Here is a 17,434-nt window from a genome sequence, read left to right on the forward strand (position 1 = left end):
CCCTACGAAGAAGAAGCCAGCACCTACCGGAGAAGTAGAGGGGCGAATGTAAGCCTTGGCCAGGCATTCCTGGATATACTCTCTCATGGCTTCACGTTCGGGACAAGAAAGATTAAATATCCTACCCTTAGGAAGCTTAGCTCCTGGTACCAATTCGATAGTGCAATCGTATTCTCTATGAGGAGGTAACACTTCGGAGGCCTCCTTAGAGAAAACATCAGCGCAGTCCTGAACAAATTCAGGTAGCGTGTTCACCTCCTCAGGGAGAGAAATAGAATTAACAGAAAAACATGACGTCAAGCATTCATTACCCCATTTGGTAAGCTCCCCAGTATTCCAGTCAAATGTGGGATTATGCAACTGCAATCAGGGAAGGCCTAAAACCAAATCGGACGATAATCCCTGCATCAACAGTACAGAGCACTGCTCCAAATGCATGGAGCCAACAAGGAGTTCGAAAACAGGGGTATGCTGTGTAAAATAACCATTAGCAAGAGGAGTGGAGTCGATACCCACTACCGGGACAGGTTTAGGCAAATCAATCAAAGGCATAGCTAGAGACATAGCAAATTCCACAGACATGATATTAGCAGAAGACCCTGAATCCACGAAGGCACTGCCGGTAGCAGACCTACCACCAAAAGAGACCTGAAAGGGAAGCAAGATTTTATTACGTTTCATATTTACGGGAAATACCTGTGCGCCCAAGTGACCTCCCCGATGATCACTTAGGCGCGGAACTTTTCCGGCTGCTTATTCTTACGCCTAGGACAGGTGTTCACTTGATGCTTGTCATCCCCACAATAGAAGCAGAGACCATTCTTCCTGCGGAACTCTCTACGTTGTCGGGGGGACACGGAGGCCCCGAGTTGCATAGGTACCTCCGAGTCTTCCGTGGAAGAGCGAAGCAACGGGACCTCGGGAGGCATCATGGGGGAGTCAGAGGGGAAAACACAAAAACTTTCAAGTTGTCGTTCCCTGAGACGTCGGTCAAGTCGTACCGCTAAAGCCATAACCTGGTCTAGGGAGTCAGAAGAGGGATAGCTAACTAGCAGGTCTTTCAGGGCGTTCGACAGACCCAACCTAAACTGGCACCTTAAGGCAGGGTCATTCCACCGAGAAGCTACGCACCACTTCCTAAAGTCAGAACAATACTCCTCAACAGGTCTCTTACCCTGACGTAAGGTCAACAGCTGACTCTCGGCAAAGGCAGTCCTGTCAGTCTCGTCATAAATGAGTCCGAGAGCAGAAAAGAAACGATCAACGGAGGAAAGTTCAGGGGCGTCAGGAGCCAAGGAGAAGGCCCACTCTTGGGGCCCTTCCTGGAGCCGGGACATAATTATACCCACCCGCTGGCTCTCAGAACCTGAAGAATGATGCTTTAAGCGAAAGTAGAGCCTACAACTCTCCCGAAAGGAGAGAAAAGTCCTCCGGTCCCCTGAGAACCGGTCAGGCAACTTGATGTGGGGTTCAAGAGGTGAGGTGAGGGGCACTACCATGGTAGCGTCAGGCTGGTTGACCCTCTGAGCCAGGGCCTGGACCTGTAGGGAGAGACCCTGCATTTGCTGGGCCAGGGTCTCAAGGGGGTCCATAGTAGTGTCAGGGACCAGGGTAGACTAGGTATATGGGCTTGTGATTATGTAATGACGGGGGTAGGGAAACGGACAAGTGAGCCCTAATCTACCCGCCACTCTGTCCCTGCCTACTTGCAATGACCCGCCCTAGGCGATGGGGTACAACTGGGCGGCGGTCCCTACGCTCAGTAAGTGCACGAGACAAACAGACAAGGGAACACAAAGCAAAGGGAAAGGGGCAGTTGCCCACGGCAACACCGTGAGCAACAAGAGAGGTGAACGAGCCGAGTCAAACCAGGAGTGCACGAGGTACCAAACGCAGAGCAGGAGAGTAGTCAGTAAGCCAGGGTCGGTATGGAGCAGGATCAAATAGTAGAAGCTGTAGCTGGGCCAGGAAACCACACGAGAAGAATCACAAGCAAAGGAGGAACAGGAAAGTCAGGTATAAATAGACAGAGGGCGGGAGCTAGCTCCGTCTGGCCAGGCTGCGATAGGCTCTCCCACTCCTAAGCCTGCCATCCTGAGTGGTAGAAGATGGAGTCAGTCTCAGAGACATAGACTCAGGTGCAGACTGATTACCTATGGGCGTATACACAGAAGTTGTGCCTGGCAGATCCTTTACAGCATGGCTTAAGTCTTGGTGTAGAGAAGAAAGCTTTTGGTTCCTAGAGCACTGGGCTGCCTTTTCATTGGGGTACAAACTATATTCTGCAGAAGATTTGCACCTAAATGGAGAGGGGTCTGCTGTGCTGGGCGAGAGAATTCTAGCTGGGGTGGCGGAGTATTTAAACTAGGGCTGAGGAGGGAAGTCAATGTAGAAAATAAAGGGGTAGTTAGGTTAGGGAGGGGTCAGACTATATTGATAGTGGGAGAAATAGACTGTGGGGAGAGGACAGGATAAGGAGATCCTTTTGTTCCAAAACCGCATTGAAAATAAAAATGCCCAAATAATGGCTAATAATCATATTTCTGATACCGAACGTGATAATTTGAAATGTAAGTTAAAGTGTATGTTCACAAATGGCAGAAGTCTAGCAAGGAAAATGGGGAGCTGGAGGCCTTGGTACTGGAAGAAAATATAGATATAGTTGGCGTTGCTGAAACTTAGCTAGATTCTTCTCATGACTGGGCTGTAAATCTACAGGGTTTTACATTGTTTTGAAAAGAAAGGGAAAATAGGAAAGGCGGTGGTGTATGTCTGTATGTGAGAGGTGATATGAAGGCGAGTGTGAAAGAGGCAATAGTGGGTGAAGATTGTGAGGAGGTTGAAACCTTGTGGGTCGAATTACAAAGGGAGGTAAATACTGAAAAAATTAGTTTTGGTGTAATCTATAGACCCCCCCAATATAACTGAGGAGATGGAAGGTCAGCTATTTAAACAGCTATTTAAACAGATGGAGCGGGCAGCACAGGGAGGTACTGTAGTGATAATGGGATATTTAAATTACCCAGATATTAATTGGTGTTATGGTTCGGCTGCAACTGGCAAGGGGAGACATTTCCTCAACCTGTTTTATGGCCCAGTTTGTGGAAGACCCGACTAGAGGTGAAGCTCTGTTGGATCTGGTCATTTCAAACAATGCAGAGTTGTTGGGAATGTCAATGTTCGTGAAAACCTCAGTAACAGTGACCACAATATAGTTTCATTTTATATATTCTGTAAAAAAACAAACACAGGTTTGGAGGCAAAACACTTAATTTTAAGAAGGCCAATTTCCACAGGTTGACGGCTGCAATTCAGGACATAGACTGGGAAGAACTATTGGGACAAATGATATATGGGAAATCTTAAAATCCACTTTGTATAAATATAGTGCAAATGTGTTCCTATAGGTAATGTCACGTTTGGTACGTGGACCCACTGGGCCATACCACCTTGACGGTATGGCAGCTGGACAACAGGACACAGGTCACCGTCTATAGTTCGAATAGTGTACCTGTGGTAGCTCAGACAGTAGCAAGACAGGTTCGGCTGGGACTAGGCAGCAGGCAGGCACCAGGCGTGGCATAGCAGGAAAGGCATGGTACTCAGCACAGCACGACTTCAGCTCAGTATGGCACTTGACCAGGATAGCACGGAATACTGGTTACAGGTAGCAGGAACGGAAAACACTGGGAACTGGAAAACACTTAGGAGGCCATTTGCATAGACAGACTAGGGTAACAACAACAAGGCTCAGGTAGAGCAGGAAGGGGCTGGGCCCCTTTTATAGTCCAGGGTGCTCATGGGCTAATTTTGTACTAATTTCAGGTGCGCGCGCTGGCCATTTAAGAGCAGGCGCGAGCGTGCGCGCGCACCCTACGGGACCCGGCCGGAAGAAGTGGAAGTGAGTGCTGGCGTCTCCTGAGGAGGATATGGGGACCAGCGCTCACAGTTCCATGGCTGCGGGCGTCAGCAGGTGAGTGAGCCTGACGGCCTGCGGCCATGGGCCTGACAGTATCCCCCCTCTTGCGCCCCCTCCTCTTGGGGCCAAAACGAGAGAGAAACTCCTTGGCAGGGGCATTGAGGTTCTCTTCTGGCTCCCAGGACCTCTCTTCAGGACTAAACCCCTTCCAATCCACCAAGTAAAAGGTTCTTCCACCCACTCTCTTGGTGTCCAGGATCTCCTTAACCTCAAAAGTCTCAGATAAACCGCTGGGAGCCACTGCTGGAGTGGAAGTCTTGGAGTAGCGGTTCAAGATCACCAGGTTCAGCAGGGAAACATGGAAGGAGTTGGGGATCTTGAGGGTAGGAGGCAGCCAAAGCTTGTAGGAATCAGGGTTGATTTGTTGCAAAATCTCAAAGGGTCCAAGGAACCTGGGTGCAAACTTGTATGATGGCACCCTCAGCTGGATATTCCTAGAGGACAGTCAGACCTTAGTGCCTGGAAGAAACTGGGGAGGCTCTCGTCGTTTTGTGTCTGCCTTTCTTTTCATGCGGTCGACCGCCAGTAGAATAGAAGATCAGGTCTGCTGCTAGATCTGTAGAAAGTCCCTGTCCCAGTCCCTGGGATGTAGTGGACACAGGAAGAAGTATTCGAGGGTGTTGGCCATAGACAAATAAGAATGGGATCTTAGTGGTGGACTTACTAGTGTGGTTGTGGTAGGAGAACTCAGCCCAAGGAAGCAGCTGCACCCAGTCATCATGCTGCCTGGAGATAAAGTGTCATAGATAGTTCTCCATAATTTGATTTATTCTCTCGACTTGACCATTGGACTGGGGATGGTAGGCAGAGGAAAAGTCCAACTTCACACCGAGGAATACGCAAAGGGTTCTCCAGAACTTTTTGGTAAACTGAACCCTCCGATCAGACACAATATGTAGAGGCAAGCTGTGCAGACGGAAGAAGTGTTGGATGAAGAGATTGGCCAGTTGAGAAGCGGACGGTAGGCCGGTCAGTGGAATGAAATAAACCATCTTGGGCATTACTAGACATTCATAGTGTCCGTCACGGGTGTTAAATGCCGTCTTCCATTCGTCACCCCGGCGAATCCGGAATAGGTTGTAAGCCCCACGCAGGTCTAATTTAGAAAAAATCTTGACTCCACGTATGCGATCAACCAGTTCAGAGATTAATGGCAACGGATACCTATTTTTTACCGTCATCTGGTTGAGACTCCGGTAATCGATGCAAGGATGCAGAGAACCATCAATTTTCTTGACAAAGAAGAACCCGGCTCCTGCCGGGGAGGAAGACTTCCGTATGAAGCCACTCTCCAAGTTCTCGTTAACATAGGCAGACATGGACAGAGTCTCTGGCAAGGACAGAGGATATACCCTACCATGGGGAAGGGATGCACCAGGAACTAGGTCGATAGGAAAGTCATACGCCCGGTGTGGGGGCAGCGTCTCCATCTCTTTCTTGCTGAAGAAATCCGAAAATGTAGAATAATGACCAGGCAATCCTGCCAAGGACCGAGGCAGAGGAGACTGAGCCGAATGAATCTGTACCAGGCAATGGTTGAGACACTCGGAGCTCCACTGGAGAACCTCTCCAGAATTCCAGTCCAGGACTGGGGTGTGTAGTCGGAGCCAGGGCAGGCCCAGCAGCACAGGATTGACAGCTGTAGCCAGGACAAAGTACGAGAGGAGCTCGGAGTGGAGGACTCCCACTTGGAGCCTCAGCGGTTTGGTCACAGCTATAATTGGGTCTGGCAGAGGTAGTCCATTCACAGATGCCACCATCAATGGTCTCTCCAGAGTTGTAGTGGGCAATTGCAGAAGATCCACCAGGTCCCTACAAATTAAATTAGCAGCGGATCCAGAGTCCTGATACGCAGAGACCCGATGCATTTTCTCGCCGGACTCTATGGTCACAAGAATGGACCATTTTAGACGACAGTCCTTCTTTACCCAGGGTTGTCTCTCCCACCAACCCTAGGCTCTGGGGCTTTTGGGGACACAGACACACAAGATGGCCTCCGAGGCCGCAATATAGACAGAGTCCCGAGGTGTGTCTGCGTTGTCTCTCCTGGGTAGAAAGCTTAACCTGGTTGTCCTCACAGACTCCTTAGGAGGAACAGCATCAGAGGACAGCAGGGGTTTCTGCAAAGTAGGAACCTGGACTAGGGAGTCCTCCCTCCCGACGAGTTTCTTGGAGCCATTCTCAGATCCTTATATCAATCCGGGCGGCCAGAAGGATGAGGTCATCCAGGGTAGACGGAAGATCTCGGGCGGCAAGTTAATCTGTAAAGGATCTGCCAGGCACAGCTTCTGTGTCAATGCCCATAGGTAATCAGTCTGCACCTGCTTCTATGTCTGTGAGACTGACTCCATCTTCCACCACTCAGGATGGCAGGCTTAGGAGTGGGAGAGCCTATCACAGCCTGGCCAGACGGAGCTAGCTCCCGCCCTCTGTCTATTTATACCTGCCTTTCCTGTTCCTCCTTGCTTGTGATTCTTCTCTGTTGGTTTCCTGGCCCTGCTGCAGCTTCTTGAACTACTTATCCTCTGCTTGTGATTGACCTTGGCTTTTCTGACCATTCTTCTGCTCTGCGTATTTGTACCTCGCTCACCTCCTGGTTTGACTCGGCTCGTTCACATCGCTTGTTGCTCACGGTTTTCCGTGGGCAACTTCCCCATTTCCCTTGCTTCTTTGTACCCTTGTCTGTTTGTCTGTCGTTCACCTATTGAGTGTAGGGACCGTTGCCCAGTTGTACCCCGTCGCCTAGGGCGCGTCGTTGCAAGTAGGCAGGGACTGAGTGGCGGGTAGATTAGGGCTCACTTGTCTGTTTCCCTATCCCCATCATTACATCATCCTTAATCTTAGAAGACAGTCCCTACCAGAATTTAGCCACCAGGGCCTCATTGTTCCACAACTGTTCTCCCGCCAGAGTCCAGAAGTGGATGGTGTACTTGCCCACGGAGGTGTGTCTTTGGCGTAGGTTCAGAAAGGAGGCGGCTGCAGACGAGACTCGTCCAGGCTCCTCAAACACTGTGCGAAATGTCTGTAGGAACCCCTGGAAGTCACGGGTCTCTGGTCCTTTTCTCTCACAGATAGGGTTCGCCCTTGTTAGGGCCCTGCATATAGGCTAAAGTGGATCTGGCACTGGTTCAAAAATCCACGGCAGGTCCTCGCATCTCCATCATAGTGGTCAGGAAGTGGCAAAGAAAATCGGGGACCAGCACTGCCAGGAGGCGTAGTCGAAGGATCAGTACTGCCAGGAGGTGTAGTAGGAGGAACGGCAGCTTGCACCTCCAGCTGACGTGCAATAATGTTCAAGGCCTGGAGGAGTTGGTCCTGTTGAGACCGGAGGTCTAGCATATCCGCCCGCATCTCTTGTGACGTGATCATGGTCTTTGATTGACCAGCGGGGTCCATGGACCCACTGGGCCATACCGCCTTTACGGTATGGCAGCTGGCCAACAGGACACAGGTCACAGTCTATAGTTCGTATAGTGTACCTGTGGTAGCTCAGACAGTAGCAAGACATGGTCGGCTGGGACTAGGCAGCAGGCAGGAGCCAGGCGTGGTGTAGCAGGACAGGCATGGTACTCAGCACAGCACGACTTCAGCTCAGCTCGGCACTTGACCAGGATAGCACGGGATACAGGTTACAGGGAAACACTGGGTACTGGAAAACACTTAGGAGGCCATTTGCATAGACAGACTAGGATAACGACAAAAAGGCTCAGTCAAGGCAGGAAGGGGCTGGGCCCCTCTTATAGTCCAGGGTGCTCATGGGCTAATTTTGTACTAATTTCATGTGCGCGCGCTGGCCTATTAAGAGCGGGCACGAGCGCGCACCCTACGGGACCCGGCCGGAAGAAGCAAAAGTGAGCGCTGGCGTATCCTGAGGAGGAGATGGGGACCAGCGCTCATAGTTCCATGGCTGCGGGTGTCAGAAGGTGAGTGAGCCTGACGGCCCGCAGCCATGGTCATGACAGGTAACAACTATAAACAACTAAAATGAAACCCCACTGGCTTACACTTTCTATAAAAAGGGCAATATATGACAAAAAAAAGGCATTTGAAAAATACAAATCTGAGGGTACAGCTCTAGCTTTTGTAAATTACAAAGAGCTTAATAAAATCTGCAAAAACGTAATTAAATCAGCAAAAATACAAAATGAAAGGGGGGTGGCCAAGGATTGCAAAACAAATCACAAAAAATTATTCAAGTATATAAATGCAAAAAAGCCAAGGTCTGAACATGTGGGAACCCTAAATAACGGTAATGGGGAGTTGGTCACAGAGGATCAAGAGAAAGCAGAGTTACTAAATGGGTTCTTTAGCTCTGTATATACAACAGAAGAAAGAGCAGCTGATGTAGCCGGTGCCAGTGCTGTTAATACATCGATTAATATACTGAATTGGTTGAATGTAGATATGATCCAAGCTAAGTTGAAGAAAATAAATGTGCACAAAGCTCTGAGACCAGTTGGGTTACACCCTAGAGTTCTTAAAGAACTTAGTTCAGTTATTTCTGTCCCACTCTTTATAATATTCAGAGATTCTCTAGTGACTGGTATAGCGCCAAGGGACTGGCACCGGGCAAATGTGGTGCCTATTTTCAAAAAGGGCTCTAGGTCTTCCCTGGGTAATTATAGACCAGTAAGCTTAACATCCATGATGGGGAAAATGTTAGAGCGGCTATTGAGGGACTATATACTGGAGTATTTGACAAAAAAATAGTATCATAAGTGACAGCCAGCACGGTTTTACTAAGGACAGAAGTTGTCAGACCAACCTAATTTGTTTTTATGAAGAGGTGAGCAGAAGCCTAGACTGAGGGGCCACTGTGGATATAGTGTTTTTGGACATTTGCAAAGGCATTTGACACTGTTCCTCATAGACATCTAATTGGTAAATTAATGACTATAGGTTTAGAATATATAGTTTGTAATTGGATTGAGAATTGGCTCAAGGACCGTATCCAGAGAGTTGTGGTAAATGATTCCTACTCTGAATGGTCACCGGTTATAAGTGGTGTACCCCAGGGTTCAGTGCTGGGACCGCTATTATTCAACTTATTTATTAATGATATAGAGCGTGGGATTAATAGCGCTCTTTCTATTTTTGCAGATGTAGCTATGTAATATTGATCAGTATATGGAAGATGTTTGTAAATTGCAAGCTGATTTAGACACACTAAGTGTATGGGCATCCACTTGGCAAATTAGTTTTAATGTAGATGATTGTTAAGGTATGCATCTGGGTACCAACAATCTGCATGCATCATATGTCTTAAAGTGAGCTACACTGGGAGAGTCACTTGTCGGGAAGGATCTGGGTGTACTTGTAAATCATAAATTAAATAACAGCATGCAATGTTAGTCAGATGCTTTTAAGGCCAGCAAGATATTGTCGTATATTAAAAGAGGCATGAACTCACGGGACAGGGATGTAATATTACCACTTTACAAAGCATTAGTGAGGCCTCATCTAGAATATGCAGTTCAGTTCTGGGCTCCGGTTCATAGAAAGGATGCCCTGGAGTTGGAAAAAATACAAAGAAGAGCAACTATGTTATGAGGAAAGATTAAAATAAGTAAAACTGTTTAGCCTTGAAAAGAGACGACTAAGGGAGGACATGATTAATTTGTATAAATATATGAATGGCACTTACAAAAAATATGGTGAAATCCTGTTCCACGTAAAACCCCCTCAAAAAACAAGGGGGCACTTCCTCCGTTTGGAGGAAATAAAGGTTCAATCTGCAGAAGCGAAAAGCCTTCTTTATGTTAGAACTGTGAATCTGTGGAATAGTCTACCGCAGGAGCTGGTCACAGCAGGGACAGTAGATGGCTTTAACCCCTTCCCATCGTAAACAACTTTCAGATTTTAATTTTCGTTTTTTCCTCCCCACCTTCCAGAAGCCATAACGTCTTTATTTTTCCGTCGATATAGTACTATGAGGGCTTGATTTTTGCGGGACAAGTTGTAGCTTTTCGTAGTACCATTTATTTTGCCGTATAATGTACAAGGAAACGGGAAAAAAATTATTTGTGGGGTAGAAAATGAAAAAAACAGCGATTCCTCCATGGTTTTTTGCGCGCCGTATTTATGGATGTCACTGTGCAATTAAAACAACATGTTTACCTTATTCTGTGGGTTAATACGATTACGGTGATACCAAATATATATAGTTTTTTTCTATATTTTACTACTTTTACAAGTAAAAACCTAAGTGTATAAAAGAAAATTTATTTTGGGTCGCCAAATTCCGAGAGCCATAACTTTTTTATTTTTCCGTCGATTAAGGGCTTATTTTTTGTGGGATAAGCTGTAGTTTTTAATAATACCACTTTGGTGTACATGCAATGGTTTGATCACTTTTTATTTCATTTTTTGTGGGAGATTATGTGACCAAAATATAGACATTCTGGCGTTTACATTTTTCACGGTGTGGGTTAAATAATGATGCCCCGGCTCAACCCGGTGGTAGGGAAGGGGGGGGGGGCGCCGAAGAGCAGCTGATTGCTGCTGATAGGCGCCCCATATGTCGGACACCTGCAGCAGCTTTAGGAAGAGCCAGGAAATTACAGCGTTCTGACTGGGGTCTGTGACGGCCAGGGAGTGGACCAGTCCAGTCACCTGACTTGTCACCTGGCCTCACATCAGTGACATGAGGTCAGATGAGACTCAGGTCTGGGGACAGGTCCACTCCCGTGGTGCAGCCTTCCAGCTCTGCTGTTACACATGCCGAGAAGCAGAGAGGAAGCTCCGGCCACAGCCCGTCCTGACCTGTGATGCTGTCAGCAAGGAGACATGGTGAGTGTCTGTGTGTGTCTGTGTGTGTATATGTGTGTGTAGTGTGAATACAGTGTGTGTCTCTGTGTTTGTATGTGTATATGTTACAGTGTGTGTGTGTGTGTATGTGTGTGTGTCTCTCTGTCTGTCTGTGTCTCTACATGTGTTTTTCTCTTACATCTACTACATTATCTGTACTCAGAGAGTTATCACTGTGTTATCTGTGATGTTACATAGGACTGCAGGTAACATCTACTACATTATCTGTAATCAGAGAGTTATCACTGTGTTATCAGTGGTGTTACTGTAAAGGATCTGCCAGGCACTGCTTCGGGGTTAACTCCCAGAATTAATCAGTCAACACCTGAGTGTACATCCCTGAGACAGACACCAGCTTCCTCCACTCAGGCTGGCAGGCTTAGGAGTGGGAGAGCCTATCGCAACCTGGCCAGACTCAGCTAGCTCCCGCCCTCGGTCTATTTAAGCCTGCTCTTCCTGTCCATCTGTGCTTGTGAATTTCTTTCCTTGAGGTTTCCTGGCCCAGCTACAGCTCCTGCTATTTTTGATCCTGCTCCATACAGACCACGGCTTACCGACTACTCTTCTGCTTTTCGCTTTGTACCTCGCACTCTCCTGGCTTGACTCGGCTCGTTCACTACTCTGTTGCTCACGGTGTTTCCGCGAGCAACTGCCCATTTCCCTTGCTTGTATTCCCTTGTTTGTTTGTCGTGTTTGTCATGCACTTACTGAGCGCAGGGACCGCCGCCCAGTTGTACCCCGTCGCCTAGGGCGGGTCGTTGCAAGTAGGCAGGGACAGAGTGGCGGGTAGATTAGGGCTCACTTGTCCGTTTCCCTACCCCCCCCCACTATTACAAATTCACAAGCCCTATACCTAGTCTACCCTGGTCCCTGACACCATTATGGAACCCCGTGAAACCCTGGCTCAGCAAATGCAGGGTCTCTCCCTACAGGTCCAGGACCTGGCTCAGAGGGTCAACCAGCCTGATGCTACCTTGGTAGTTCCCCTCACCGCACCCCTTGAACCCCACCTCAAGTTGCCCGACCGGTTCTCAGGTGACCGGAGGGCTTTTCTCTCCTTTCGGGAGAGTTGTAGGCTTTACTTTCGCTTAAAGCCTCACTCCTCAGGTTCTGAGAGCCAGCGGGTGGGTATAATTATGTCCCGGCTCCAGGAAGGGCCCCAAGAGTGGGCCTTCTCCTTGGCTCCTGGCGCCCCTGAACTTTCCTCCGTTGATCGTTTCTTTTCTGCCCTCGGACTTATTTATGACGAGACTGACAGAACTGCCTTTGCCGAGAGTCAGCTGGTGACCTTACGTCAGGGTAAGAGACCTGTTGAGGAGTATTGCTCTGACTTTAGGAAGTGGTGCGTAGCTTCTCGGTGGAATGACCCTGCCTTAAGGTGCCAGTTTAGGTTGGGTCTGTCGAATGCCCTGAAAGACCTGCTAGTTAGTTATCCCTCTTCTGACTCCTTAGACCAGGTTATGGCTTTAGTGGTACGACTTGACCGACGTCTCAGGGAACGACAACGTGAACGTTTATGTGTTTTTTCCTCCGACTCCCCCATGATGCCTCCCGAAGTCCCGTTGCTTCGTTTCTCCCCTAAAGACTCAGAAATACCTATGCAACTCGGGGCTTCCGTGTCCCCTCAACAACGTAGAGAATTCCGCAGGAAGAATGGTCTCTGCTTCTACTGTGGGGATGTCAAGCATCAAGTAAACAACTGTCCCAAGCGTAAGAATGCTGTCAGAGAGCTCCCGCGTCTAAGTGATCATCGGGGAGGTCACTTGGGCGCACAGGTATTTCCCGTAAATATGAAACGTACTAAGATATTGCTTCCCTTTCAGGTCTCTTTTGGTGGTAGGTCTGCTACCGGCAGTGCCTTCGTGGATTCAGGGTCCTCTACTAATATCATGTCTGTGGAATTTGCTATGTCTCTCGCTATGCCTCTGATTGATTTGCCTAAACCTGTTCCGGTAGTGGGTATCGACTCCACTCCTCTTGCTAATGGTTATTTTACACAGCATACCCCTGTTTTTGAACTCCTTGTTGGCTCCATGCATTTGGAGCAATGCTCTGTACTATTGATGCAGGGATTATCGTACGATTTGGTTCTAGGTCTTCCCTGGTTGCAGTTGCATAATCCTACGTTTGACTGGAATACTGGGGAGCTAACCAAATGGGGTAATGAATGTTGTACGTCATGTTTTTCTGTTAATTCTATTTCTCCCCCTAAGGAGGCGAATACGCTACCCGAGTTTGTTCAGGACTTCGCTGATGTTTTCTCTAAAGAGGCCTCCGAAGTATTACCGCCTCATAGAGAATACGATTGCGCTATCGAATTGGTACCAGGAGCTAAGCTTCCTAAGGGTAGGATATTTAACCTTTCTTGTCCCGAACGTGAAGCCATGAGGGAGTATATCCAGGAATCCCTGGCCAAGGGTTACATTCGTCCCTCTTCTTCTCCGGTAGGTGCTGGCTTCTTCTTCGTAGGGAAGAAGGATGGGGGTCTTAGGCCATGCATTGACTACCGTGGCCTGAATAAGGTCACGGTAAGGAACCAGTATCCCCTTCCTTTGATTCCTGATCTCTTTAATCAGGTTCAGGGGGCCCAATGGTTCTCTAAATTGGATCTACGGGGGGCGTATAACCTTATTCGCATCAAAGAGGGGGATGAGTGGAAGACTGCGTTTAACACGCCCGAAGGCCATTTCGAATACCTCGTCATGCCCTTTGGGTTGTGCAATGCCCCTGCGGTCTTCCAGAACTTCATAAATGAGATTTTGAGAAATTACCTGGGGATATTTCTTGTAGTGTACCTTGATGACATATTGGTGTTTTCCAGGGACTGGTCCTCCCACATAGAGCATGTCAGGAAAGTGCTCCAGGTCCTTCGAGAAAACAAACTGTTTGCCAAAATCGAAAAATGTGTATTTGGGGTACAGGAGATACCATTTTTAGGTCAAATCCTCACTCCTCATGAATTCCGCATGGACCCTGCCAAGGTTCAGGCTGTGGCTGAATGGGTCCAACCTGCCTCCCTGAAAGCGCTACAGTGTTTTTTGGGGTTCGCTAACTATTACAGGAGATTTATTGCTAACTTCTCGGTCGTCGCTAAGCCTCTTACGGACCTCACTCGCAAGGGTGCTGATGTCCTCCATTGGCCCCCTGAGGCCGTCCAGGCTTTTGAGACCCTCAAGAAGTGCTTTATCTCGGCCCCCGTGCTGGTTCAGCCCAACCAAAGGGAGCCATTTATTGTGGAGGTTGACGCGTCCGAGGTGGGAGTGGGGGCCGTCTTGTCCCAGGGTACCAGCTCCCTCACCCATCTCCGCCCCTGTGCTTACTTTTCTAGGAAGTTTTCGCCCACGGAGTGTAACTATGATATTGGCAACCGCGAACTTTTAGCCATTAAATGGGCATTTGAAGAGTGGCGCCACTTCCTGGAGGGGGCTAGGCACCAGGTAACGGTCCTTACCGACCACAAGAATCTGGTTTTCCTAGAATCTGCCCGGAGGCTAAACCCGAGACAAGCTCGATGGGCGTTGTTTTTTACCAGATTCAATTTTTTGGTTACCTATAGGGCCGGGTCTAAAAATATTAAGGCGGATGCACTGTCGCGTAGCTTCATGGCCAGCCCTCCTTCGGAGGAAGATCCTGTTTGTATTTTGCCTCCAGGTATAGTCATTTCCTCTATCGAGTCCGATTTAGTCTCTGAAATTGCTGCTGATCAAGGTTCAGCTCCTGGGAACCTTCCTGAGAACAAGCTGTTTGTTCCCCTGCAATTCCGGCTAAGGGTACTTAGGGAAAATCACGACTCCGCACTATCTGGCCATCCAGGCATCCTGGGTACCAAACACCTCATTACCAGAAATTATTGGTGGCCTGGTTTGCCTAAAGACGTTAAGGCCTACGTCGCCGCCTGTGAGGTTTGTGCCAGGTCCAAGACTCCCAGGTCCCGACCAGCGGGCTTACTGCGTTCGTTGCCCATTCCCCAGAGACCTTGGACACATATCTCCATGGATTTTATCACCGATTTGCCTCCATCCCAAGGCAAGTCGGTGGTGTGGGTGGTGGTAGACCGCTTCAGTAAAATGTGCCACTTTGTGCCCCTCAAGAAACTACCCAACGCCAAGACGTTGGCTACCTTGTTTATCAAACACATCCTGCGTCTCCATGGGGTCCCCGTCAATATTGTTTCTGACAGAGGGGTACAATTTGTTTCATTGTTTTGGAGAGCCTTCTGTAATAAGTTGGGGATTGATCTGTCCTTCTCCTCTGCTTTCCATCCTGAAACCAATGGCCAAACGGAGAGGACTAATCAGTCTCTAGAACAATACTTAAGATGTTTTGTCTCTGACTGTCAATTTGATTGGGTTTCTTTCATTCCCCTCGCCGAATTTTCCCTTAATAACCGGGTCAGTAACTCGTCAGGGGTCTCTCCCTTTTTCTGTAATTTTGGGTTTAATCCACGGTTCTCCTCCGTTTCACCTGGTTGTTCCAACAATCCCGAGGTGGAGGTCGTTCATCGGGATCTGTGCACAGTCTGGGCCCAGGTTCAGAAGAACCTAGAGGCGTCCCAGAGCATACAGAAGGCTCAGGCCGATAGAAGACGTTCTGCTAACCCCCTGTTTGTGGTCGGGGATCTGGTGTGGTTGTCATCCAGGAACTTGCGTCTCAAGGTTCCGTCCAAAAAGTTTGCTCCCCGGTTTATTGGGCCGTATAAGGTCATTGAGGTCCTCAGTCCTGTCTCTTTCCGGCTGGAGTTACCCCCGTCTTTTCGTATACACAACGTGTTTCATGCCTCCCTCCTGAAACGCTGCTCCCCGTCCTTGGCCCCCTCGAGGAAACCTCCTGTTCCCGTCCTCACCCCTGAGGGGGTGGAATTTGAGGTGGCCAGGATCGTGGACAGCAAGATGGTCCAAGGCTCCCTCCAGTACCTGGTCCATTGGAGAGGATACGGGCCCGAGGAGAGGACTTGGGTACCCGCCCGGGATGTTCACGCTGGGGTATTGGTCAGGAGGTTCCACCTGCGTTTCCCCAGTAAGCCAGGTCCACTTAGAAAGGGTCCGGTGGCCCCTCATAAAAGGGGGGGTACTGTAAAGGATCTGCCAGGCACTGCTTCGGGGTTAACTCCCAGAATTAATCAGTCAACACCTGAGTGTACATCCCTGAGACAGACACCAGCTTCCTCCACTCAGGCTGGCAGGCTTAGGAGTGGGAGAGCCTATCGCAACCTGGCCAGACTCAGCTAGCTCCCGCCCTCGGTCTATTTAAGCCTGCTCTTCCTGTCCATCTGTGCTTGTGAATTTCTTTCCTTGAGGTTTCCTGGCCCAGCTACAGCTCCTGCTATTTTTGATCCTGCTCCATACAGACCACGGCTTACCGACTACTCTTCTGCTTTTCGCTTTGTACCTCGCACTCTCCTGGCTTGACTCGGCTCGTTCACTACTCTGTTGCTCACGGTGTTTCCGCGAGCAACTGCCCATTTCCCTTGCTTGTATTCCCTTGTTTGTTTGTCGTGTTTGTCATGCACTTACTGAGCGCAGGGACCGCCGCCCAGTTGTACCCCGTCGCCTAGGGCGGGTCGTTGCAAGTAGGCAGGGACAGAGTGGCGGGTAGATTAGGGCTCACTTGTCCGTTTCCCTACCCCCCCCACTATTACAGTTACATAGGACTGCAGGTAACAGCTACTACATTATCTGTACTCAGAGAGTTATCACTGTGTTATCTGTGGTGTTACATAGGACTGCAGGTAACATCTACTACATTATCTGTACTCAGAGTTATCACTGTGTTATCTGTGGTGTTACATAGGACTGCAGGTAACAGCTATTACATTATCTGTACTCAGAGTTATCAGTATGTGTTATCTGTGGTGTTACATAGGACTGCAGGTAACATCTACTTCATTATTTGTACTCAGAGAGTTATCACTGTGTTATCTGTGGTGTTACATAGGACTGCAGGTAACATCTGCTACATTATCTGTACTCAGAGAGTTATCACTGTGTGTTATCTGTGTTGTTACATAGGACTGCAGGTAACATCTACTACATTATCTGTGCTGTGTACATATGTGCCTGTGTGGGTATATATGGGTCTGTTTGTGAATTTGTCATTGAGCTTGTATATTTGTGCCTTTCATGTATTTGTATATGTCCCTGTCGGTGTATTTATCTGCCGGTGTGTGTGTGTATATGTGTCTGTACGTCTATATATTTACCTGTGTGTATATATTCCAGATGTGTGTATGTATATTTGCCTGTATGTCTAAATATCTATCTTTATGTATATACAGTATATATGTTCCAGCGTGTCCATATATGTGGTAAATTTTTGGTTTGTGTAGGGGGCGGCAATAGAGAGTCCTGCACAGGGCGCCATCCAAGCTAAGGCCGGCCCTGGCTGTCACCAACCCTAGCCAGAAGGAACTCCGCCGCTGCCTGCGCCGAATGACCTCCTCGGCTTCTCTGGTAAGTCACACCAGGCAGAGCGGAGAGTGGTAGCGGTAGGCTGCCGCTCACTGGTCTGTTCACAGTGTGGGGGAGTGTGGCTCTATTTAAAAGGGGGGAATGTGGCGCTATTGACAAGGGGGGAGTGTGGCGCTATTTACAAAGGGGCAGCGGGCTGTGTGTGGCACTATCTACAAGGGGGGCTGTGTGGCACTATCTA

The sequence above is a fragment of the Rhinoderma darwinii genome, chromosome 8 (genome assembly GCF_050947455.1).
Source record: "Rhinoderma darwinii isolate aRhiDar2 chromosome 8, aRhiDar2.hap1, whole genome shotgun sequence".
NCBI classification, from domain to species: Eukaryota; Metazoa; Chordata; class Amphibia; order Anura; family Rhinodermatidae; genus Rhinoderma; species Rhinoderma darwinii.